Genomic DNA, 26,570 nt, shown 5'->3' on the forward strand with positions numbered 1-26,570 from the left:
GGAACCCTTCACGCTGTCCTTAAATGGAAGCTGTTAGTTATGCTGAAACAAGGAAGGGCTGGGGAAAGAGAAGTAGGTTCTTGATAGTTTTTTTTTTTCAGATTTAACCACACGTGAATGTGAAGACTACTTGAACTGCACATGTGCATCACATAGTAATAGATGAAACCTTGGCAGAAGGTGGCAGTGCAATGGAAGGTCTGCTAAACACATACTGGACTGTTTAAGTACCAGCTCAGTTCAGTTGCTCAGTCCTGTCTGACTCTTTGTGACCCCCACGGACTGCAGCACGCCAGAATTCCATCCGTCACCAACTCCCAGAACCTACTCAAACTCATGTCCATCGCATCAGTGATGCCATCCAACCATCTCATCCTGTGTCGTCCCCTTCTCCTCCCACCTTCAATATTTCCCAGCATCAGGGTCTTTTCAAATGTGTCAGTTCTTCCCATCAGCTGGCCAAAGTATTGGAGTTTCAGCTTCAACATCAATCCTTCCAATGAATATTCAGGACTGATTTCCTTTAGGGTGGACTGGTTGGATCTCCTTGCAGTCCAAGAGACTCTCAAGAGTCATCTCCAACACCACAGTTCAAAAGCATCATTCTTCAGTGCTCAGCTTTCTTTATAGTCCAACTCTAACACCCATACATGATTATGGGAAAAACCATAGCTTTGTCTACATGGACCTTTGTTGGCAAAGTAATGTCTCTGCTTTTTAATATGCTGTCTAGGTTGGTCATAGCTTTTTTTCCAAAGAGCAAGCGTCTTTTAATTTCACGGCTGCAGTCACCATCTGCAGTGATTTTGGAGCCCAAGAAAATAAGGTCTCTCACTGTTTCCATTGTTTCTCCATCTATTTGGCATGAAATGATGGGACTGGATGCCATGATCTTAGTTTTATGAATGTTGTAAGTTGTAAGCCAACTTTTTCACTCTCCTCTTTCACTTTCATCAAGAGGCTCTTTAGTTCTTCTTCGCTTTCTGCCATAAGGGTGGTATCATCTGCATATCTGAGGTTATTGATGTTTCTGCCAGCAATCTTGATTCCAGCTTGTGCTTCATTGAGCCCAGCATTTTACTTGATGTATTCTGCATAGTAGCTGAATAGGCACGGTGAGAATATACAGCTTTGACCTGCTGCTGCTGCTAAGTCTCTTCAGTCATGTTCAACTCTGTGCGACCCCATAGACGGCAGCCCACCAGGCTCCGCCGTCCCTGGGATTCTCCAGGCAAGAACACTGGAGTGGGTTGCCATTTCCTTCTCCAATGTATGAAAGTGAAAAGTGAAAGTGAAGTTGCTCAGTCATGTCTGACTCTTAGGGACCCCAGGACTGCAGCCTATCAGGCTCCTCTGTCCATGGGATTTTCCAGGGGAGAGTACTGGAGTGGGGTGCCATTGCCTTGTCTGCAGCCTTAATCTACTCTTTCTCAATTTGGAACCAGTCTGTTGTTCCATGTCTGGTTCTGTTGCTTCTTGATCTGCATACAGATTTCTCAGGAGACAGGTAATGTGGTCTGGTATTGCCATATCTTTAAGAATTTTCCACAATTTGTTGTAATCCACACAGTCAAAGGCTTTGGCATAGTCAATAAAGCAGAAGTAGATGTTCTTCTGGAACTCTCTTGCTTTTTCAATAATCCAGCAGATGTTGGCAATTTGATCTCTGGCTCCTCTGCCTTTTCTAAATCCAGTTTGAACCTCTGGATGTTCTCAGTTCACGTACTGTTGAAGCCTGGCTTGTAGAATTTTGAGCATTACTTTGCTAGCATGAAAGATGATTTTAAGTATAACTATTAACAAAATACTGTGGTACAAAATGAAAAAAAAATAGAAGTGTTCAAAACATGTTGGGGACTTTAAAAAATAACACAAAAGCCAACCAGAAGGAATTCCTTATGGGCAAATCAGGGACAGTTTGAGCATCAAAATAAATACTAGAATAATCAATTATAAATAGGGCAAATAATGAACCAAAATTAATTCCTGTGGAATGGAAGCATATCAGGACCACCCAGGTAACCTGGGATGTATGGTCACCTGAATAGTGGGTGATGGCAGCAAACAGTACTGGAAAATTTGAACAGTGGATAGAGAGAGGATAATTCATGTAGTCACTTGTAGGCCATATTGAAAACGCTGGATTTTTTTCCACAATGAAATGGAAAACAATTAAATCATTTTAAGCATTTGTCTGATTCTTTTTCCAAGATCATTCCAGATCAACAGAGTGAAAGAATTTGGTAAGCTGAGAATAGGAACTCCAAAAAGCAATGACAATAGACAAGGCGAGAAAAGATTTCCTAAAGATTAAAAAAGAGGGAAAATACCCAGGAAATGTTACCCTTCCAAACATCTTTACCTAAAATCTGTGTATTCATTTTTCAACACAATCCCAAACAAGGTTTCTTGCAAACAAAAATCCTTTTCAAATGGCAGGTTGCCAAGTTGTGATACCACCTCAATCCCACAAAATTAGGGAGGAAATTAGAAAAATGTTAGGTCTGTAGTCTTCCTATTTTGTTGTTTAACTTTTATATTTGTGGCAAGATGATAAATTCACTGAATATATATAATGGAAAATGAAATGGTATGCAATGCCAGCATTTCTTTTATTTCCTGAAGGAAATATCATATTAGAAATAAGCAGTACCATCCAAATCATTCTGCATAAGTGGAATCATATTTTAGTGGGTTAGATATTTATCAGGCTGTATTTTCTATTTTATCATCAACAGCCATTAAAGGAAGAAAAATTGAATGTCTTGTATAGGAAAAGATGCATATCTTCAAAATCACTTTGACTCTCCACTGGAGCCTTCAAAGTTCATATTCATAACAATAGTATAAGTGCAAAATAATATGGCTTGGCACTAGGGTAAAAAAAAACTGTTTCCCTTAGCTATAGTGATGATGGTGCATGTTATCTTTCTTATTTATAGAAAATAATCTGAACATGGCATTATGAGTCACCTTCACACTTCTTTGCTATTCTTTCCTCCTCACATCAGCCCACATCAATAAGATATTGCCTGCAGAATAACATGCCAGTGAGATTTTCAGTTATTTCAGTATCGAGCCTCTCTTATTTATGGGAAAGGAGAGATCAGGTAAAATGAGCATGCACCTACTCAAATGGGGCTGTGTTCCCAAGCTTATTTAGTCTCAATAATCTAATAGTAAATGAAAAATCACTCATTCCTTACGCCTCATTTGAGCTAAACCCAGTGACACAGTGCATACTTTTATTCCTACCAAATTTTTTCTGTCTTATTTGCCCAGTGGAATCTAACCTATAAATTCCAACAAATAGATAACATGAAAATTATGCATTCCCCAATATTTTATATGCTGCTTGTTCTATTCAGTACTGTTAAAGAGTCTGAGAAAAACCTGTGTGCTGAGGCTGATAAAGAGGTCATCCTTTAAAACTGTTGTTAACTTCACTAACATTTTCAAAGTACCATGGCAATTGCTTACTTTACTATGTTATCATTCTTTATGTGACACCAGAAATAGTGGGGTTGATGTTTTGAGTCTCTAGAAACAAGAGCCCAATCTCTCTCTGTTAGAATGTCTAAAGTTATTAAGATAGTACAGATTGAAATTAGAGCATGATATTGGTCATTGATCAAAACAACAACAAAACCCAGGACAATTTCAATTTTAGAATTTGAAAAGTGTTCTACTGTACTGACAGGGATGATTTACATGAGTAAGAAGTAAACTCATTTGTGTCAGAGACATTAAATATTTTAGATCATTTTGTTCATAAATTAACCTTCCTAACTTATACACTATAGAAGCAGTTCTGGGAAGAAGTTATTGATGCTTCAGCGATCCAGCTGAATCTTGAATGACCATCTGGGGAATTCATTCCCATGGGGTACTAAGACTCAAAACAGCTAATAGGGTTGAGAATCTAAGGTAAGCTTGTAGTGTGATATTCATAGGTTTATAATATTCACAGGTCTAAGGAACTATAACCATATGGTAGGTAAAGAAATTCTGTGGTAGAAAGCTAACCATATGGTAGGTAAAACTCTATGGGCATCCCAAGCTTTTCCCTTGTCTTTTCTTTACTCTATTCCTAAATCATGTAAGAAATTCTATGATGTGTCAGGTTTAAAGATACTTTATTTGCACTGCTACTGCATGGGGTTTTCTTTCTCTCTGATTATGAGGGGAGAGTTTCACAAAGTTGTGATTCCCTTTGGTTCACTTTCTTTCCTGTTGTTGTTTAGTCACTAACTTGTCACTAACTCTTTGAGACCCCCATGGACCATAGCACACCAGGCTCCCCTCTCCTTCACTATCTCCTGAAGTTTGCTCAGATTCATGTCCATTGAGTAAGTGATGCTATCGAACCATGTCATCCTCTGCTAGCTCCTTCACCTTTTAACTTCAATCTTTCCCAGCATCAGGGTGTTTTCCAATGAGTTGGGTCTTCATATAAGGTGGCCAAAGTATTGGAGTTTCACTTTAGCATCAGTCCTTCCAATTCAGAGCTGATTTCCTTTAGGATTGATTGATTTCATCTCCTTGCAGTCCAAGGGACTCTCAAAAGTCTTCTCCAGCACCACAATTCAAAAGCATCAATTCTTCAGCCCTCAGCCTTCTTTATGGTCCAGTTCTTACATCCGTATGTGTCTACTGGAAAAACCATACCTTTGACTAGATAGACCTTTGTCAGCAAAGTGATGTGTCTACTTTTTTTTTGATGTGTCTACTTTTGAATATGCTGTCTAGGTTTATTATAGCTTTCCTTCCAAGGAACAAGCATCTTTTAATTTTATGGCTGCATTCACTGTCCACAGTGATTTTGGAGTCCAAAAAAATAAAATCTGTCCCTGCTTCCACTTTTTCCCCTTCTATTTGCCCCAAAGTGATGGGACCAGAATCCTTAATCTAAGTTTTCTTTAAATGTTGAGTTTTAAGCTAGCTTGTTCACTCTTCTCTTTCACTCTCACCAATAGGCTCTTTAGTTCCTCTTCGCTTTCTGCCACTAGAGTGGTAATATCTGCATATCTGAGGTTGTTGATATTTTTCCCAGCAATCTTGATTCCAACTTGTGCTTCATCCAGCCTGACATTTTGCATGATGTACTCTTCATAGAAGTTAAATAAGTAGTGTAACAATATACAGCCTTGTCATACTCCTTTCCCAGTTTTGAACCAGTCTGTTGTTCTATGTCTGGTTCTAATTGTTACTTCTTGACCGGCATACAGGTTTCTCAGGAGGCAGGTAAGGTGGTCTGGTATTCCCATCTCTTGAAGAATTTTCCATAGTTTGTTGTGATCCACACAGTCAAAGGCTTTAGCATAGTTGATGCAGCAGAAGTAGATCTCTTTGTTTCCTAGAGCCAGAGGTATTAGAGCAAGAGCCACTCCATGAGCTTATTCCATTATATAAACCCTTTTCAGGGTAAATAAAGCAAGACTGGAGGCATCACCCTGCCATTGGAAAAACAAAACAAAACCAAAAAACTCTCTAAACTTCACAGAGATCACCAAAAGAAAAAAGAAAGGCCAATCTTATTTTCAGTATGTGTGAGGAAACCTTAATGGGGGAAAACTTACAAATCAAACACTACAATAAATTTTAAAAATTGAAACATGAACCAAAAAGATTTATTTAAAAATGCTAGGATGGTTTAATGTTCCATAAGCACTGAACATAATTCATCACATTAATAGGTCAGTAAAGAAATATGATGTGATGGCTTGTTATTTCCTGAACTTGCAGGCTAACAATCATTCAGTGGGGCAATTAGCCACCTAATGGTGAGATAGGACTCTCTGATGATCCTGCATAGATTTCTCTGTGTTTGAAAAATTTGTCTATGGTCATTAGTATACAAAGCAATCTACGGACTTGCAGCATTTGAGATCAAAGGAACCAATAGGATTAGACCCAGGAACAAGAGAGTGGTCTAATGGAGATTATAGGACAAAGCTTGAGCATTTAGGCAATTAGCATCATAAAGAACATGGTCAGGCGCAGGGAGGCTGGGACTTTGACATAAATATCTTTTATTTAAGAGAAACTGAAATAATTAGCAAAATCCAAGCAGGGATTTAGGCACCAAGAATATTGTAGTTGCAAAGAGCCAGAAAGTATAAGATGTGAGACTTTGATTTAAAGATAAAGCAAGAATCTAAAAAAAGAAGGACATGAGCATTATAAGATTAATATCATGTGTTATCTGCTGTATCGAGCCATTTAATGACTAGTCTAGTTATTTTTGAGTCTAACACCACCATAAATAAAAATAGAAAGGGGATTCAGTGACCCAGTTGGTGAAGCTGGGGTTTTTAATGTTAGATATTAAAGAAAGTTGTCAGATGAAAATCAGGCAAACCAAGGCAGGTAGGATAATTGAGAATGAGACTTTATCTACAATGCAAGGATAAAGAGGAAGCTTGAAGGCACTGTGTTGCTGGGCACAACTGTCCTATCCTATATCCATAACACCAGGTTCTTCTGTTCTTGATTCTTGAGATAATTACTTCTAATGAATGATATTAAATTCAATAAAGTCCTATAGATATAACCAAGCATAAGGCATAGCACTTAGTATTTATTCAGTAAATATTAATCCTGTGGAAATTAAAATTGATATAGCCACTTTAGGGCTTCTCCAGTGGCTCAGTGGTAATGAATCTGCCTGCCAATGCAAGTTCGATCCCTGGATCTGGAAGATCCCTTTTGGAGGAAAATGCAACCTGCTCTAGTATTCTTGCCTGGGAAATCCCATGGGCAGAGAAGGCTGGCAGGCTATAGTTCCATGGGGTCACAAAGAATCAGACACAAGTCAGCAACTAAACAACAACATAGCCATTTTGGAAGACAGTTTGGCAGTTTTTAAAAAAACTAAATATTATCTTTCCATACAACCCAACAGCCACACTCCTTGGTATTTATCCAAGGTAGGGCAAAATTCATGTCTACACAGAAGCCTGCACATGGATGATTTTGGCAGCTTTATTCATAATTGCCAAAACCTGGAAGGAAGGAAGATATCCTTTGGTAGGTAAAAGAATAAATAAACTGTGGTAGATCCAGACAATGAAATATTATTTAGGACTAAAAAGAAGAGCTATCATGCCATGAAAAGATATGGAGGAAACTTGAATGAGTGTTGCTAAGTAAATGAAGCTCATCATCATACTGTATGATTCCCAAATATATGACCTTCTGGGGAGGGGAAAACTGTGGAGGCAGTAAAAAGATCAGTAGTTGCCAGGGTTTAGGGTAAAAGAAAGTGAAAGTGTCAGTTGCTCAGTCGTGTCTGACTATTTGTGACCTGCCAGGCTTCTCTGTCTATGGAATTCTCCAGGCAAGAATACTGGAGTGGGCTGCCATTCCCTTCTCCAGGGGATCTTCCCAACCCAGGGATTAAACCCGGGTCTCCTGCATTGAGGGCAGACTCTCTATCATCTGAGCCAACAGGGAAGCCCAGGGTTTAGGGTAAGGGATGGATGAAAAGGAAGAGCACAGAATATATTAAAGAGGTGTTAAACTATTCTGTATGATACTATGATAGTGGATGCATGTTATTATACATTTGTCCAAAATTTTAGAATGTACATCAAGAATGAAATCTAATGTAACCAGTGGACTTTGGATAATTTAGATGTGTCAAAGTAGATTCATCAATTCTAAAAAATATACTATTCTGGTAGGGGATGTTGTTGGTTGAAGAGGCTGATGCCAGGGAGTATATAGGAAATCTCTGTACCTTCTGCTCAATATTCCTGTGAATCTAAGACTGTTCCAAAAAATAAAGTCTATTAAAAACAAGCAAATATGTTGAGTCAAAACAAAAACAATAGCCCTGCTCTCCTTACTAAGACTGGATAAAACACTTTCATGAAAAATATAACATTAGACAATTCAGAATTATTAATGTTTTCCTTTCACATGTTTAGTGTGGTAGTCAATGCTGTTTGCCAACTATTTGCAATTCTCTGTCTTCTCAGGAAGAGGTAGGATTGCAGTGCCTGGTGCCATTTTTATCGGTGGTGATTGTCGTTCAGTCGCCAAGTCGAGTCCAACTCTTTGTGACCCCATGGACAGCAGGACATCAGGCTTCCTTGTCCTTCATCATCTCCTGGAGTCTGCTCAAACTCATGTCCATTGAGTCAGTGATGCCATCCAACCAGCTCATCCTCTGTCACCTTCTTCTCCTCCTCCCCTCAATGATTTCCAACATCAGGGTCTTTCTTTTTATTGGTGGGGCTAGTAATCTACTGGCTAGTGATCTGTGAGAGGAAGTGAGGTATATCACATTGCCTGTGGCACAGCAACTGACCACATCTGATGCGTGGCTCAGTCATCACCTTGAGTTATTTAGTGAAGAGCAGAGCCTCTCTGATAACCCACAGTGGACATGTAGCAAAAGTTAGAAGTAAATATTTGTTGTTTTCTGAAATAGAGATTTGAGATTGTTTTCTTACTTAAGCTAACTTAGCTTAGTGTGGCTGACACATATGATCGCATTTCAGTGTAGATGGGAATAACAAGACCTAGCTCAGTGCAATCCACAGCTCTGTAGGCAACGAGCAAAAGATAAAAGGCCTGAAGTACTGAGACTAGACAAAAACATCTCCCACTCGGCAGTATAATGTAAATGTACAGAAGTGCAAAATACAAAGAGACAGAAGAAAGGTATAATTTCACAACAACAGCAAAAGCAGCAGGAGGCTTATTAAAGGCTAAGAACTTTGTTCATTAGATATAGGTAGGACTCAGGTAAATGCAGAGTTAAGAGGAACTAAGGCTTATGATATGATGGGATCTGGGGAGTGATAGTTGCAAATGCTGGGCCAATTAGAAGCACAGGAACTTAATGAAAAACCACTGGCTGCTGCCTTTGTGTCTCTTATATGAATATTAGGTATATTGTGGTTATTAATTGAATGTGTTCAAATTGTGATTATTCTGATGAGGTCTGCAAGGTATGATTTCAGCCTTTTGGATAGCAATGTATTCTCCTCATGTGGAAAGGCATCCGTCATATCAGTCATTCACAAAAGAGAAGAGACCTCAGTCAGGACAAAGTGATGAAGATACCGCTGCTATTTTGTAAAACTAGTTTGTGACAAAACTGTAACTTTGCATTAAAATGTTCTATGCCTTTTCAGGAATGGTCACTTGTGTACAGACATAGCATAAGGAACAAAAATAGTTACAAATAGCTGTGAAACTTTGTCACTTCTTTTTCCTAACCACATTTCTCCTTCAACATTTTTTAGTCACCCTCATGTCTGATTTTCATGAAGTACTGCCTTTTCTTTTATATTCACCTTTAAAAAAAAGATTTTTCTGTTGTGGACCGTTTCTTAAGTCTTAATTGAATTTGTTACACTATTTCTTCTGTTTTATGTTTTGGTTTTTTGACCACAAGGCATGTGGGATCTTAGCTCCCTGACCAAGGATCAAATCCATGCCCCTTGTATTGGAAGGCAAAGTCTTAACCACTGGGACACCAGGGAAGTCCCTGTATTCACCTTTTATTTAAAGCATTTGTTCAGACTTTAAGCATTAAGGTACAATTCTGACAGTGTTCACACTTTGATCACCTTTGGTTTACATTCCAGCCATAATATGAAACATTGGTGAAGCAGGTCACAAGCCCTCAATTAATTAACTGTGGTTAAAACATGGTATGGGCTTCCCTGGTGGCCCAGATGGTAAAGAATCTGCCCTCAATGCAGGAGACTCAGGTTCAATCCCTGGTTAGGGAATATCCCCTAGAGAAGGGAACGGTGTGGTATAATGACAGGTAGAAGAGCTTCTGAGCCTGATGGGCTTCTTACTATTGTAAAGTGAAAGTGAGTCATGTCTGACTCTTTGTGACCCCAAGGACTGTAGCCCACCAGGCTCCTCTGTTCATGGCATTTTCTAGGCAAAAATACTGGAGGGTAGCCATTCCCTTCTCCAGGGGATCTTCCCAACCCAGGGTTAGAACCTAGATCTCCCATACTGCAGGCAGATTCTTTACCATCTGAGCCACCTGGGAAGTCCATTATAAAATGGGCTATTGTAAAATGGAACAGCAGTTCCTGCTTTCTCAGATTTATATGGCCTGAGCGAGATTGTGTTTTTACCAATTCTGACACAAAATTGAAAATAAACATGTTGGTTGTCTACTCCAACCCCTCTTTCACTTAGGATCCACCTAAATAATTGCCCATCCAGAACATCATGGTTGGTTTGAGTTTGTAACATATGTGATTCAACTTCAGTTACTCAAAGTGAAGAAAATATTGAAAAGTACCTCTCATTATGTTTTCTTCCTCATCTAGTGTCTCAGTCAAGAGGTTCTAATATTATATATGATCCTAATCTGTTTCTGTGAATATTTGGATAGTATATGTTTAGACAATGTGAGTTTTATTTTAGCATTTTAAATGGTAACCATAATAATGTGTTCCTATTTAAATCTATAATTTTTCTAATAATGCAATCCATCAAGGGTTTCTTTATAAAAGGAACTGTTATAACACTTATTCTTCAAATATTTAGCATAATATACTCATAATTCATATAGTTATGTACAATTTCCTGCAGTACTTCATGGTAGTATACATAAATTACATTTTTCTCCTATAGTTCAATAAATATATACTATAAGATAAGGAAGCGATGCCATAATATACAAAGAATTAACTGACCAAATATCATCTATCACCAAGAACACTCCTACAAGCAAATAAAATTTGGTTTATTATATACCTTAGTATAGCAAAGAGGACTGTAACTCAGGAAATTCATCGATCTGTTTATCTATATCTATATCTATGAAATGAGTGGATTAAAGCAGGACTCTAGCCGATATTGATAAAGAAGCAGCTGTCACTCATGTTCATCAGAAAATGGAGATATCTAGCTTCCTCTGTTGGTGGAACGGCCTTGTCTCTGTCTTGTTCCAGATACAGTCACTAAATGGTCTTACTTGAGTGTTTCTTAGATTCTACAAGCAATGTATATGCTCAGTTAGGAGCATCATGATCTGGAAGTCATTGTTTTATTTTCTCACTATCTAATTTATACTTGAGTTAGTACTGCCTCAGACTTTTGCCAGAAGTAAATACTGCAACCTATGAAAGGCTTAATGCTCAGGGGAAAGAGTGATAAGATGGAAATGATAATGCACAATAAGTTTAAACAACTTGAATATCAGACTTGATCCTATCAGGAAAGCAGCTGAGATAGGACTGCAGCACACTTTATAACTCTCTCTTGGGTTCCTCATAAAATAATTGCACAAATGTTTTAAAATTCAAATGTTGAATTTTGGGTGCAACTTTCTAAATCTTTAGAGTAAATATTTTAACAGTAAGAATTGATATGAGGGATACTTAAACTTTGCAGCTGTAATAATCTTCATTCAGTGAGAACCATATGTTCAATGGGGTAGGGCATGTATAAGCTACTGATAACATAAATTCTCTAAGGTAGTTCATTTTTATATAAATCAGTATTATTACAAAATAAACAAAAGATCTATGATCTCATAGATAACTATTATCTCATAGATAACTATTATCTCATAGATATAATATTTGTTATCTAAAATGAATTTTGGTAGCAAATAAAGGTAAAGTAATTGCTGTCTCATTCAATTTAAGAGAAAAAATGATGTTTCTTATCAGATTTCTGTAAAAGCCTTATTGCTTCAGTTGAAGCTGGAATTGTGACACTGTCTTGATGCAACTTCAAACCTGGTTAGCAATCAGTAAGTATTAATGATTGCTAAATGATCTTCTGGGGAAGAGGTTAGTACCTTTTGAATCACTGTCCTGATTTCCATTAATGTTTTAAGCAAAAAAACACAATTTTTAAAAATTCTGGTTGGTAATTGAAGTTAAAATTGGAAGCTCAATACATAAGAAATAAGACTTTTGGAACCACATCCCACAGTAAAGCAATATCTCAATCTGTATAGATATGAGAAGTAGGTGTTTGAAATGTTAAGTCTTCTGTGGTCATTTTCATATGTCATGAGACATCTGAGAGCTTACAATAAAAGAGAGAAAAATTTATATTGACCTTTGTTTTATATTGTTTATTCACACATACTGACATTTTCTACATTACCTAAAAAAAAACACTAATCTATTATTTGAGGTAAAATCATAGTGACATGCCCCTGAAAAATGTAAAAACGATATGAAAGTGAAAGTTTAGTCATAGCACGACACAATTAGCAAATCTAATAATGCACAGGATGTAAAAGTGGGAAGTTTTAGTGCAAAAATTCTGCAAAAAGAATCTCTTGGCATAAAGTCACTTTACAGGAAATTGTCAGAGAGTGAAGCAAAGTATGCCTAGGAGGATAAAGATAGCAAAGGCTAGGACATGGAGAGGGGACAGAAATAGGTAAGCACTGAGTAGTATTCAGAAGAAAGTTTTTTGAGGGAAACAGACCTGGATTTCCTGAACTAGCTCCACTATATTTATAAGAGATATAACCTTTATTAACTCAAATTTTTCACCTTAGGTACAGCAATAATACTTCATATCAATACTTGATAAATGTTTTGTAAGAACTAAATATGATGTTATATGTCAAGCTGTTAGTCTAGTTACTAACACAATGTCTGTGTTCAATAAATTAAAATCATAATTGTTCTCAAGAATAATTCAGTCAGTTCAGTTCAGTTCAGTCGCTCAGTCGTGTCCGACTCTTTGCGACCCCATGAATTGCAGCACACCAGGCCTCCCTGTCCATCACCAACTCCTGGAGTTTACTCAAACTCATGTCCATTGAGTGAGTGACGCCACCCAGCCATCTCATCCTCTGTCGTCCCCTTCTCCTCCTGCCCCCAATCCCTCCCAGCATCAGGGTCTTTTCCAGTGAGTCAGCTCTTCGCATGAGGTGGCCAAAGTATTGGAGTTTCAGCTTCAGCATCAGTCCTTCCAATGATCTCCTTCAGGATGGACTGGTTGGATCTCCTTGCAGTCCAAGGGACTCTCAAGAGCCTTCTCCAACACCACAGTTCAAAAGCATCAATTATTCGGTGCTCAGAATAATTACGATAATGTTAATATTCCTTTGTGAATTTTTTCACTATGAAGTTAGCTTTATATTTATGTTATATATATGTGTGTAAATATGGAAGAATGTGCACATTCTAAAATTCGCTACCTCAAGAAAGCTTCCATTAAAGTTTTAGTAGACATCATTCCATGTATCTCTTTGTGCATAATGCATACATATATATATATATATATAAGCATACATATAATTTTACCAAAGTGGGCTCACATAATAGATGACTTATTAATCAACTGTATTTTAAAAAATAATTTTCTTTTCTTTCTTGTGGTCCCTCTTTTTCTCTTCTCACTCCCTACCACTCTCCAGGAAGGTAAGCAATATTAACTGTTGGGTGCTTATCCTTTTAAAATCTTCTAAATGCTCATATTATAATACCCATAGGTGTACACACACATAGACACACATACACTCAAACATAAGGGAGTTGATTCTATATTTGCAACTCTGATTCTTGTCTTTTGACTAAACAATACATTTTGGAAATCTAGCCAAGACAGTGAGGATAGCATTACTCATTTTTAAAATATTTATTCATTTATTTTATTTTTGGCTGTGTTGGGTCGTCACCGTTGCACGTGGGCTTTCTCTAGTTTCAGCGAGCAGGGGCCATGCTTTGTTGCGGTGCATGGACTTCTCACTGCGGTGGCTTCTCTTGTTGCCGACCACAGGCTCTAGACCTGTGGGCTTCGGCAGTTGTGACTCCAAGCTCTAGAGCTCAGGCTCAATAGTTGTGGTGCATGAGCTTAGTTGCTCTGCTGCATGTGGAATCTTCCTGGACCAGGGATCAAACCAGTGTACCTTGCATTGGCAGGTGGATCCTTCACCACGAACCACCAGGGAAGTCCTACTCATTATTTTTAATGGCCACATAAGGTTCACGGTTTGTCTGTACCATAATTTATTAGAATATTTACTATTTTGATCTTTTTGACTCTGAAAAAAGCATCTTTGTACCAGATATCCTTTAAAACTTTTTACTTTTACTAGCTTTCTCTTCAACTCCTAGATTTTGAATAATTAAACATTGTAAATTTTATTATCAATGTTTGTTGCAGTATGATTCTTTGATTTAAATAGCCCTTATTTGTCACTTATAGCCTCTGTATTACATATAGACATGCATTATATGTGTATATATGCATGTGTATAATAGATATTAATAAATATATGTATAGAGTAAAAATGAATAAAAATTTTATCTCCCATTATATCTCTTCAATTCTTGTTCCCCATCTTAAATTCTCTGTTTTGATACAATAATTGCTTAGGTAAGCAGTTGGTGAACTTAGGTAAGCAGTTGGTGACCGTTTGGTTAGGTAAGCATTTTCTTCATGTAGAGTGTATAGGTGCTATATGCTCTGAGTTTTTTTTTTTTTTTTTAATGCTCTGAATTTTAAAAAAATATTTTGACAGATGAGCTGCATCTTTGGGTATAAAATTTGGGAATTGTTATCTTTTGCCTTGATAGCTTATAAAAGACTCTTCTAGCTTCAAGTATTTAGTCCTTCCTAGTACTTTTCCTCTGTAAATACTTTTCTTTTCTCACTCCCTGCCAGATTTTATGATACTTCTCTTTAATCTTTGAATTCAGGAATTTTGCCAGGATATGTGAATCTTTTCTCATCAGATTTAATGGCAATTTGATGAGTCAATTCAGTATTCAGACTCAAGTCTTTCTTTACATAAGGAAGATATTTCCCTGTTGTTTAATCATCCCTTCTTTTCCAACATTTCTGTTCCCTCATTCAGAAACATTTTGTATTTGTATCTTGGGTTCCCAGATCTGATATCTGGCACCTTTTTTTTTTTTTCCTCCTGGAATCACCATCTAGTTTTCGACATCTACATTTAGAAGTATGGTTTCTCTTGATTTTCAAAACTGTTAATTCATGTCTAAGTAGTGAAGTTTTTCTTGCTTAAAACGTGTTTGCTGAAGTCTAAAGATCTTTTGTGTTGTTGTTATTTGGTTTCCAAATTATATGATGCAACCTGCGTGCATGTATGCTCAGTCACTCAGTTGTGCCTGATTCTTTGGGACCCCATGGACTGAAGCCTGCCAGGCTCCTATTTCCATGGAATTACCCCAGCAGGAATACTGGAGTGGGGTGCCATTCCCTTCTCCAGGGGATCTTTGTGACCCAGGGATTGAACCCAAGTCTCTTGTGTCTCCTGCATTGGCAGGCAGATTCTTTACCACTGCGCCACCTGGGAAGTCCTATCTGATGCAAAACTTGATCTCCCTTAAACAGTTATCCATGTCTTCCTCCTGTCTTGGTTGTCCTATTTGATTTTCCTCTCTTAGAACTGAGGGTGTCATTTTTGACTTTGTTATTTGTCTTTTTTTTTCTCTCTTGGCTCAGTTCAACTTGTGGGTTATGTCTGATGTCCAGGTACTTTAAGCAGAGACACTCTCTAGAATGGCTAGGAGTTAATAGCCTCTGGCTGTCTGGGCTGTCAGTATCCTAGGTCACAAGTTGTCAGTTCCGCATAGAAGCACCAGATGGATGCCTCTCTGCCACCTATTCAGCTACAAAGAGTGAGGCTCTCTAAATTCTGGAACAGTGAGTACTCATACCACTTTCTCCGCTCCTCTGAGATACTTTTCAGTGTTTGTGGAGACCAGTAGGTTCATCAGAAACCCTCACAGAAGCCAGCATCACCATTCCACTTGTGTATAAGTTGATTCTGATGGCAACCAACTGACTGTGGTATCCTGAATTTCTTCCTAAGGCTTCCTGAAGTCATTCACAGATCTTTGTCCTACCCGGACAAGAAAGGGTCTTTGCTAGCTCTTTGTCAGATCAGTTCCCAGAAGAACATAAGGCCACTTCTTCACTCACTGGGTTCCACCACTCTGTGGGCTCCATCAACTATTCTGTACATAAATGGTAGTTTGTACTTGGGTTTCCGGGAGGCCCAGTTCAATCTCTGGGTTGGAAAAATCCTCTGGAGAAGGAAATGGCAACCCGCCCTAGTACTCTTGCCTGGAAAATCTCATGGACAGAGGAGCATGGTAGGCTACAGTCCATAGGGTCTCAAAGAGTCAGACACGACTTCACTTTCACTTTGAAATTGAAAGAAAGGGCCACTTAAACTTTCATCTTCCAAGTCTTATAATCCTTTGTGTTTTCATTGTTTACTTCCCTCTCCTAAAGTATTCGCCACAATAAACTGCAAATATGTGATTACTTTTTAATTGCAAGATAAACAGGGTTCCATCAGGGCCAGGAGTATAAATATCTAATTCAATGTTTTATCCATGGTGTATAACACAGTGTCAACACATATTTGGTGCTAAATAAAAATTTAAGAAGTGAATGAAGTTGTGAATGCATGATAAAGAATTAAAAAGAGGTTAACCAAAACCATAGAATAATAGAAATTAGACAACCCATCAGGACTTGGACAGCAAGAAAGGCAATATCAGGAGACCATGAAAATAAGCTGGGGCCAGAACAAAAAATGTCCTCACAATCGTAGTCATTGTTCATTGAAGAAATGCATGCATAGTGAATGAGGCTGGGAGCATGGTGTGAACAGAAAAAAAAACTTGTCAGCTTTACATATGAGCTACAGTCTTAATATTGTTAAGTATTTTGTTATTGCTGAGTATTTTGATATTGCTGAGTATTTTGTTAATTAAATTGCTTAATATAATTCTGTGCCAACAGTGCTTCAAAATATGGTGCATAGAGAGAAAACCGCATTGTCTTGTTCGATGCAATTGGTACTCTCATGTGTAAGGCATACTATACCAAGAAGGATGCTTATAAAAGGCATGATTATATCTCTATTTATTCATTTATTTTACTTTTTTCTTACAAGTACATTAGATTGCATGTTAGACCTTGAAGATTCAATGTTGAACAAGTTAGAATGAATATAAACTCCATGGAGTTGATAGGCTAATGGGAGTATAGATAAATAAAGAGTATGCAGTATGTCATGATAGGGTCTGTGTTCTCTGTTAGGGTAACACTAGGTGTTAATGCAGATAAACTCTCAAATCTCAGGAGCTGAAAATGATAGAAGTTTCTTTCCTGCCCATATAAGCCCAAGGGGCAGTGGGCTTAGAAAGGGATTATTCTCCTCCAGGCAGTGATTTGGGGACCTCGATTGATGCGGCCTCTGATGTATTTAACACGTTCCTTCCAAGGCTGTCTGGAGTGACTGACAGAAGGGAAGGATGTTTGTAATGGATTGCTCCTGGATGCCATGGATCTCTCTTTTGTCTGTGTTCTGAACTCAATCACATGGCAACATTCAACTTAGTAGGTCAGGGAAAGTTTCCTTTGAAAAAGTAATTTCAGACCAAAAATCTGAGTGACAAGTGATAGCCTGATAAGGCGTGGATGAAAGAGTTTACTAGGCTGAGAGAAGAGCCAGAGGAAAGGCAAAAGAATATATGTCACTTTCTAGAATATTGAAACATTGTATTATGGCAGTGATACAACTATATTACATGGGAGTTAAAATATGATAGAAATAATTTTCCTTAATGCCATGCAGTGTTACAAATATTTTAAATATTTGAAATTTTGTTATGCAATTTGATTGAAGCAAAAACTTGTGAGTACAGATATTTTCATTGTTTTGAATAATGTGTTCTAAGTAAGTGGCTGTTACATTCTTAGGTTCTTACATTTTGTTGAATTTAAACCTTACTCTCTTAGGAATAAAGGAACAGTGGCAAACAGAATTTACATGAATTACTCAAAGTCAACTGTAGTAAAGAAATTAGAACTGGATTAGAAGTATTTATTTAATTCTATTTTCTATATAATTTTAAAAATACAAGTTTGGTTTAATACATACTTTTAAATAATAACTTGATTATGTCAAACCCAATGGATTCAAGATTTGCTTATTAAATTGGCCATTACATATTCCAGATTATATACATAATATTAAGAATATTTTAGTTATTTTCAGTGAGTCAGTAGAGAGCCATCACCTGATGTCTCTATCCCTCTAACTAAAAAAGTCTGAAATGATTTTGAACCCAGACTTCATAAGGATAACAAACATTTTCATTGAGAAAGATTATATACATTTTCATGGTATATATATATAATATGATAGATATAATATGTATAATTTATATATATATAATATATATGATTCCATATTATAGTATTGTGTGTGTGCATGTGTATATATGTTACACATCACACACATATACCTGAAATTTTTGTATATGCAATATGTATTACTTTATATTACATATATGCAATAATATGTTATTGTAGTATATATATGGTAATAACAACACCATGATGTATATTACTTTCAGGTATCTGCATGTATATATATATGTGTATGTGTATATATACACACATATATGAAACTCTATCAATATATAGTATTTATTATAGATACAGTATATATATATTCAACTTCTGTATTTGTTTGTACTCAGATATTGCTTTTCTAGTTTTGCCTCTTAAAAGAAATGATGGAACCCTCTGACTAGTATAACTAAAACACTGTTATCTCTTTTGTAGGCCAGATTGAAATTTTTTTCTTCCTTGTCCTATTTGTCTTCTCCTACATCTGTCTCCTCTACGTTATTTTCATTATTATTTTTTTAATTTCAGGGGTTTTATTTACAGAGATATTTAAGTGTTTCCCTATACACTTGCTCAAGTTTTCCTTTAGTTGTTCTTCACCTGTGATATTACTAAGGACGCTTTATGTTCTGCTAGCAATTTGCTCCAAATTGCTTCCCGCCTGCTGTTTCCTACCAACCCTGTAATGCTTGAATTTTGTGCCTCTCAGTCACTCTCTCTGCAAGCACTTCATATCTTTGTCCTATGTTCTGCTCTGGGTTGTAAGGGTCATTTTAATCTCCTGTTGTCAGAAAGTATAGTCTCTTCCTGATTTGGGTCCAAGCTGAAAACAGATTCCCTTTTGAGTAGAATCAAGGACACAAAGAAATATCTTGCTTGGCACTGTTAAATAGCTCCCCTCTTCAGCCTTTCCCCGGTAGATGAGGGGTTTTTCAACTTAACTTTTTTATCCCACTACCATATGGGTGATATATGTAGAAAGGTTGGCCAAATTCTACTGAAATCAGAGTAGAATTCAGAGAGACAATATTTTATTGTCTGCTAACATAACCCGAAATGATTGATATATCACATTATATAAAATCTTAATTAGACTACAAAATAGCTATTTAAATTGAGATCTGATAACCTTTAAATTTATTCTGAGGTAGGATTTTTAACACATATAAATTTATGCCATAAATTCTGATTATACTTCACAGGTCACTGATCAGAATTTTTAACTGATAAAATAGCCTCTCATTCTCTTATCACTACTAATAAATAGGTTCAGTAGTGGTTTGACTTAACAGAACAGAAAGAAGGCTGAATGGAAGCTTCAGTCTAGGTAAAACAAAGTTAGCGCTGAAGAAGAAGATTCCTTTGGGGTGAGAAGTTCATCAGTCACATTTCACATCATGGATATCATCAATTTAAATGAATCAGGACATGATAAAATCTTGAAAGTTGGCTTGAAGCCGAAAGGTCATTACATTTTCTAGGGAATTTTATATTTTCCTATTATGTGTCTTATTTCTTGAAAAGGTATGAAGTATGTTAAGAGAGGGCTAAAAATGAACAAGAACTGTGAATGTCTAGGCTTCTGAATTGGGGAATTATTTTATTTCATTAACTTAAAGAGACAGAAATGTGGCATATTCAGAGGGAAAGCTACAAAGTGAAATCAAAGTTGGGGATAGTTGGGGTTTTTATTATTTTTTTGAACACATTCTCCTTTTTCTCCTTTCATGATAAATGTACACACACACGCGCACATGCACACATAGAGAGAGCCTTATTTCAAAGATACAGATGTACCATGGAGCTAAATACAACAGTTTTGTTAAGGGGATTGAAACATTTTGACAACTTGGCACTTTGGAAAAGCCTATTCTTTTCAGATAATGCTCTGATGTGAGACAGATGGGTGGTGCCAAATTTGACAAAAATATAATGGTCACTTCACTCAGGCAAGCTGGGATGGCATTTGAAACTTCTCCCAGAGTGCACATTGCTCTGTATCTTCCAACAATCTCATAGACTGAATTAAAGCTTTTTGTTCTGACCTTCAAAGTTATATTCTACTTGGTTGCTGATCCCAAGAAATCTTTTACCCCTTCAAATTCAGTGATAGAGTTTCTTTGATGCTAATAAAAATGAAATCTGTTTGGGAAAAAATAGTGAGTCCAATTATAATCTGATTTTCACTGTTAGCTATTTTGAAGTCATAATAATGATGGCTATGATATATTTAATAACTATTATATTGAGGTACTATAATACATTTATAATTTTTAGATTGTTTAATCCATAACAGCTCTCTAAAGCAAATGTTAATATCTAATTTTGCATATAAGGTAATTGGGGTATGGAAATTTTAATTGCCTTTTATCAATTGACTTCCATAAACTGGGAAATAAAAGAGTTATGTTTAAAATGCAAAAGCCTTTATGATACTCTTATCATTCTAATCTGTCAAGATGATTTAAAAAGAAGAAACATGTCCAAGACAGAAGGAGTAAAAGCCATATTAGACTAAAAAAGAGGGGAAAAAAAGTCCTGTAATAAATCAGCCTAGGAGGATAGATGCAGTCAGTACCAGGTGCAAAGTTTATAGGAATCATGGCTTCTCCCAAGGTCACACATCAGCTGTAAAATGTTGTGAGAACTCCCTCTCTGAGTGATTCCTTATCAATGATGGCCCATATTCACTTTGTTATTACCATCTGTTACTGGAAATGCCCAATTGCTCAGGTGTTACTATTTAAGACAGTATTAAATCCCTAGTTAATTCCCCCTTCTCCTAACCCTCTATCAGAAACAGTATCCAGTCTAGAACTGATCCCCTCATAATCCTTCAGCAGGAAGCCAATCCTTAAAAACGACGCTTCCCATCCTTTGGAAGGACGTTCCTCTGGAGTGTCCTGCCTCACTGCATGCGTCAATAAATCTGGTTTTGTCTGACTACAGTCTTGTTCCTGGTGATCTTTGACTGATCAAATTCTTAATTTATATTCTAGTGTCATATAATTGTAAGATTATTCCTTGAAGTAACAGAAAATCATGCCTACAATTTGACTGCATAGTCACTGGCGAAAGAACATGAGAAGATGACTTGTTTTCTAAGAGGCTGCTCAAAATTTTGTGTTGATGATATGGATATTCCCTGGGTTAGGAAGATACCCTGGAGAAGGGCACAGCAATCCACTCCAGTCTTCTTGACTGGAGAATCCCATGGACAGAGGAGCCTTGTGGGCTACGGTCAATAGGGTTGCAAAGAATCATACATTACTGAAGCAACTTAACATGCACGCACACACACATGTGGCAATGTGGGCCATTTGGGAGCAAAAGTATTGTTCATTAGTTTATGAATTAAGCTTTTACTGACTTTCCATTTGATGTCACATAGTGTGCCAGGAGTTGTAAATACAAAATTCAATATTTAGAGAAGAGTACTAAATTCCTTGATGGATATATACATAATGTATTGTGGAAGGAAAGTTATGACCAACCTAGACAGCACATTAAAAAGCAGAGACATTACTTTGCTAACAAAGGTCCATCTAGTCAAGGTTATGGTTTTTCCAGTGGTCATGTATGGATGTGAGAGTTGGACTATAAAGAAAGCTGAGCACTGAAGAATTGATGCTTTTGAACTGTGGTGTTGGAGAAGACTCTTGAGAGTCCCTTGGACTGCAAGGAGATCCAACCAGTCCATCCTAAAGGAGATCAGTCCTGGGTGTTCATTGGAAGGACTGATGTTGAAGCTGAAATTCCAATACTTTGGCCACCTGATACGAAGAGCTGACTCATTTGAAAAGACCCCAATGCTGGGAAAGATTGAGGGCAGGAGAAGAAGGGGACGACACAGGATGAGATGGTTGGATGGCATCACCGACTCAATGGATATGGGTTTGGGTAGACTTCGGTTGTTGGTGATGGACAGGGAGGCCTGGCGTGCTGCGGTTCATGGGGTCGCGGAGAGTCGGACACGACTGAGCGACTGAACTGACCTGAACTGAACAGAGAGAATAATGATAGAGGGAAGCAGAGTGGGGTCTGGGAGAGGGCATCAAAGAAGGAATCCTAGATAAAATATCTTTTGACTAGAAAAATGAGGAGTGAATAGATAAGAAAAAGTAAGAGGTTTGAAGATGGAATTTCTCTACAGACACAATAGCATCTTTAAAGACATAAAATGATGAGATGAGAATTTCTGTTAAAGAGAGTGAAAAGACATGATACAAGTGAGGTAAACTAAGCTCCTGGAGAAGGGAATGGCTACTCACTCCAGTATTCTTGCCTGGAGATTTCCATGGGCAGAGGAGCCTGGCGGGCTACAGTCCATGGGGTTGCAAATTGTCAGGCATGAATGAGAGACTGAACACCATCACCATACTAAGCCTGCATCATGCCTTGTTTTCTGTACTAATATAAAGGGTTGAAGCATTATCATGAAAACTCTTGGGACTATTATAAATATTTCCATGTACCCTACATTAGGTCTATTCCAATATATACTCTGCCCAGTGTATGAGGATGTGTTTCACATAGCTAGTCTCATTAATAGAGTTTGGTATCAAATTTTGGATTCTTGCAAATCTGTTCAGGTGAGAAAAGATATGTCAGTATTGTTTTTATTTGTGCTTGTCCATTGTCTTTTGACTTTGCCTATAGTGGCTTAATGGCTGCTTGCTTCTCTTCTTTTCTCAGCTATGTGTAAGGCCACTTCAGACAACCATTTTGCCTTTTTTAAATCCTTCTTCTTGGGGGTTGTCTTGATCACCATCTCCTGTACAATGTTATGAACCTCTATCCATAGTTCTTCAGGCATTCTGTTGATCACATCTAATCCCTTGAATCTGTTAGTCACTTCCACTGTATAATCACAATGGATTTGATTTACGTCATACCTGAATAGTCTAGTGGTTTTCCCTATTTTCTTCAATTTAAGTCTGAATTTTGCAATAAGGATTTCATGATCTGAGCTATTAAAAAAATGAGGATCATGGCATCCGGTCCCATCACTTCATGACAAATAGGTGGGAAACAATGGAAACAGTGAGAGACTTTATTTTCTTGGGATACAAAATCACTGCAGGTGGTGACTGCAGTCATGAAATTAAAAGACGCTTGCTCCTTGGAAGAAAAGCTATGACAAACCTAGACAGCATATTAAAAAGCAGAGACATAACTTTGCTGACAAAGATCCATCTAGTCAAAGCTATGGTTTATTCTAGTAGTCATGTACGGATGTGAGAGCTGGATGATAAAGAAGGCTGAGCACAAAGAACTGATGCTTTTGAACTGTGGTATTGGAGAAGACTCTTGAGAATCCCTGGGAATGCAAGAAGATCAAACCAGTCCATCCTAAAGGAAATCAGTCCTGAATATTCATTGGAGGGACTGATGCTGAAGCTGAAGCTGAAATCCTTTGGTCACCTGATGTGAAGAAGTGACTCATTGGAAAAGACCCTGATGCTGGGAGGGATTGGGGGCAGGGGGAGAAGGGGACGACAGAGGATGAGATAGTTGGATGGCATCACTGACTCGACGGATGTGAGTTTGAGCAAGCTCCGGGAGTTGGTGACAGACAGGGAAGCCTGGCATGGTACAGTCCATGGAGTCAGAAAGAGTCAGACATGAATGAGTGACTGAACTGAACTGAACTGATAGTATCGTGTTTATTTTTAAAAATGCTTTTTCTTTCAATTATCAATCTTTCCTGTAAAATAGGCTTTCTTATCTCTCCTTGCTATTTTGTGGAACTCTGCATTCAAATGGGAATATCTTTCCTTTTCTCCTTTGCTTTTCGCTTTGCTTCTTTTCACAGCTATTTGTAAGGCCTCCTCAGACAACCACTTTGCCTTTCTGCATTTCTTTTCCTTGGGGATGGTCTTGATCCCTGTCTCCTGAACAATGTCACAAACCTCTGTCCATAGTTCATCAGGCTCTCTGTCTGTCAGATCTAGTCCCTTAAATCTTTATTTCTCACTTCCACTGTATAGTCATAAGGGATTTGGTTTAGGTCATACCTGAATGGTCTAGTGGTTTCCCCCACTTTCTTCAATTTAAGTCTGAATTTGGCAATAAAGAGTTCATGATCTGAGCCACAGTCATCTCCCAGTCTTGTTTTTGCTGACTGTATAGAGCTTCTCCATCTTTGGCTGCAAAGAATATAAACAATCTGATTTTGATGTTGACTATCTGGTGATGTCCATGTGTAGATTCTTCTCTTGTGTTGTTGGAAGAGGGTGTTGGCTATGACCAGTGCATTCTCTTGACAAAACTCTATTAGCCTTTGCCCTGCTTCATTCTATACTCCAACACCAAATTTGCCTGTTACTCCAGGTGTTTCCTGACTTCCTATTTTGCATTCTAGTCCCCTATAATGAAAAGGACATCTTTTTTGGGTGTTAGTTCTAGAAGATCTTGTAGGTCTTCATAGAACCATTCAACTTCAGCTTCTTTAGCATTACTAGTCGGGACATAGATTTGGATTACTGTGATATTGAGTGGTTTGCCTTGGAAAGAAATGAACAAAGATCATTCTGTCACTTTTGAGATTGCATCCAAGTACTGCATTTCGGACTCTTTTGTTGACCATGATGGCTACTCCATTTCTTCTAAGGGATTGTTGTCCACAGTAATAGATATAATGGTCATCTGAGTTAAATTCGCCCATTCCAGTCCATTTTAGTTCGCTGATTCCTAAAATGTTGACATTCACTCTTGCGATCTCCTATTTGACCACTTCCAATTTGCCTTGATTCATGGACCTAACATTCCAGGTTCCTATGCAGTATTGCTGCTTACAGCATCAGACTTTGCTTCCATTACCAGTCACATCCACAACTGGGTGTTGTTTTTGCTTTGGCTCCATCTCTTCAACCAAATTAGCTTGGAGCGAATGTTTTTCCAGTCAAGACTCAGATGAGACAACAGAATCAGAACCTCCTTGATTCCAGCATTTTGATACCCTGAAGCAGAGGACCCAGCTACGGTGTTCTTGGTCTCATGACCTGTAGACATTGTGAGTTAATAACTACGTATTGGTGCCAGTCGTAAAGCTTTCAATGGTATTATTATGCAGCAATAGTAATAAGAGTTCAGTTCAGTTCAGTCACTCAGTCATGTTTGACTCTCAGCAACCCCATGGACTGCAGCATGCCAGGCTTCTCTGTCCATCACCAACTCCTGGAACTTGCTCAATCTCATGTCCATCAAGTCAGTGATGCCATTGAAACATCTCATCCTCTGTCATCCCTTTCTCCTGCCTTCAATCTTTCCCAGCATCAGGGTCTTTTCCACTGAGTCAATTATTCCCATAAGGTGGCCAAAGTATTGGAGTTTCAGCTTCAGCATCAGTCCTTCCAATGAACACCCAGGACTGATTTCCTTTAGGATGGACTGGTTGGATCTCCTTGCAGTCCAAGGGACTCTCAAGAGTCTTCTCCAACACCACAGTTCAAGAGCATCAATTCTTTGGCTCTCAGCTTTCTTTATAGTCCAGCTCTCACATCCACACATAACTACTGGAAAAACCATAGCTTTGACTAGATAGACCTTTGTCAGTAAAGTAATGTCTCTGCTTTTCAATATGCTGTCTAGGTTTGTCATAGCCTTTCTTCCAAGGAGCTAGTGCCTTTAATTTCATGGCTGCAGTCACCATCTACAGTGATTTTAGAGCCCTAAAAAATAAAGCCTGTCACTGTTTCCATTGATTTTTCATCTATTTTCCATGAAGTGATGAGACCGGATGCAATAATGTTAGTTTTCTGAATGTTGAGTTTTAAGCCAGCTTTTTAACTCTCCTCTTTCATTTTCATCAAGAGGCTCTTTCATTCCTCTTCGCTTTCTGCCATAAGCGTGGTGTCATCTACATATATGATGTAATTGATATTTCCCCCAGCAATCCAGACTGGCATTTTGCATGATGTACTTTGGATATAAGTTAAATAAGTAGGGTGACAGTATACATCCTTGATGTGCTCCTTTCCCAATTTGAAACCAGTCTGTTGTTCCATGTCCAGTTCTAACTGTTGCTTCCTGACCTGCATACAGATTTCTCAGAAGGCAGTTCTGGTGTTTTGGTATTCCCATCTCTTTCAGAATTTTCCACAGTTTGTTGTGATCCACACCATCAAAGGCTTTGCCATAGTCAATAAAGCAGAAGTCGATGTTTTTCTGGAACTCTCTTGCTTTTTCAATGATCCAACAGATGTTGGTAATTTGATCTCTGGTTCCTCTACCTTTTCTAAATCCAGCCTGAACATTTTGAAGTTCACAGTTCATGTACTGTTTAAACCTGGCTTGGAGAATTTTAAGCATTACTTTCCTAGCGTGTGAAATGAGTGCAATAGTGTGGTAATTTGAACACTCTTTGGCATTGCATTTCTTTGGGATTGGAATGAAAAGTGACCTTTTCCAGTCCTGTGGCCACTGCTGAG

Source organism: Cervus elaphus, chromosome X (genome assembly GCF_910594005.1).
Source record: "Cervus elaphus chromosome X, mCerEla1.1, whole genome shotgun sequence".
Lineage (NCBI taxonomy): Eukaryota > Metazoa > Chordata > Mammalia > Artiodactyla > Cervidae > Cervus > Cervus elaphus.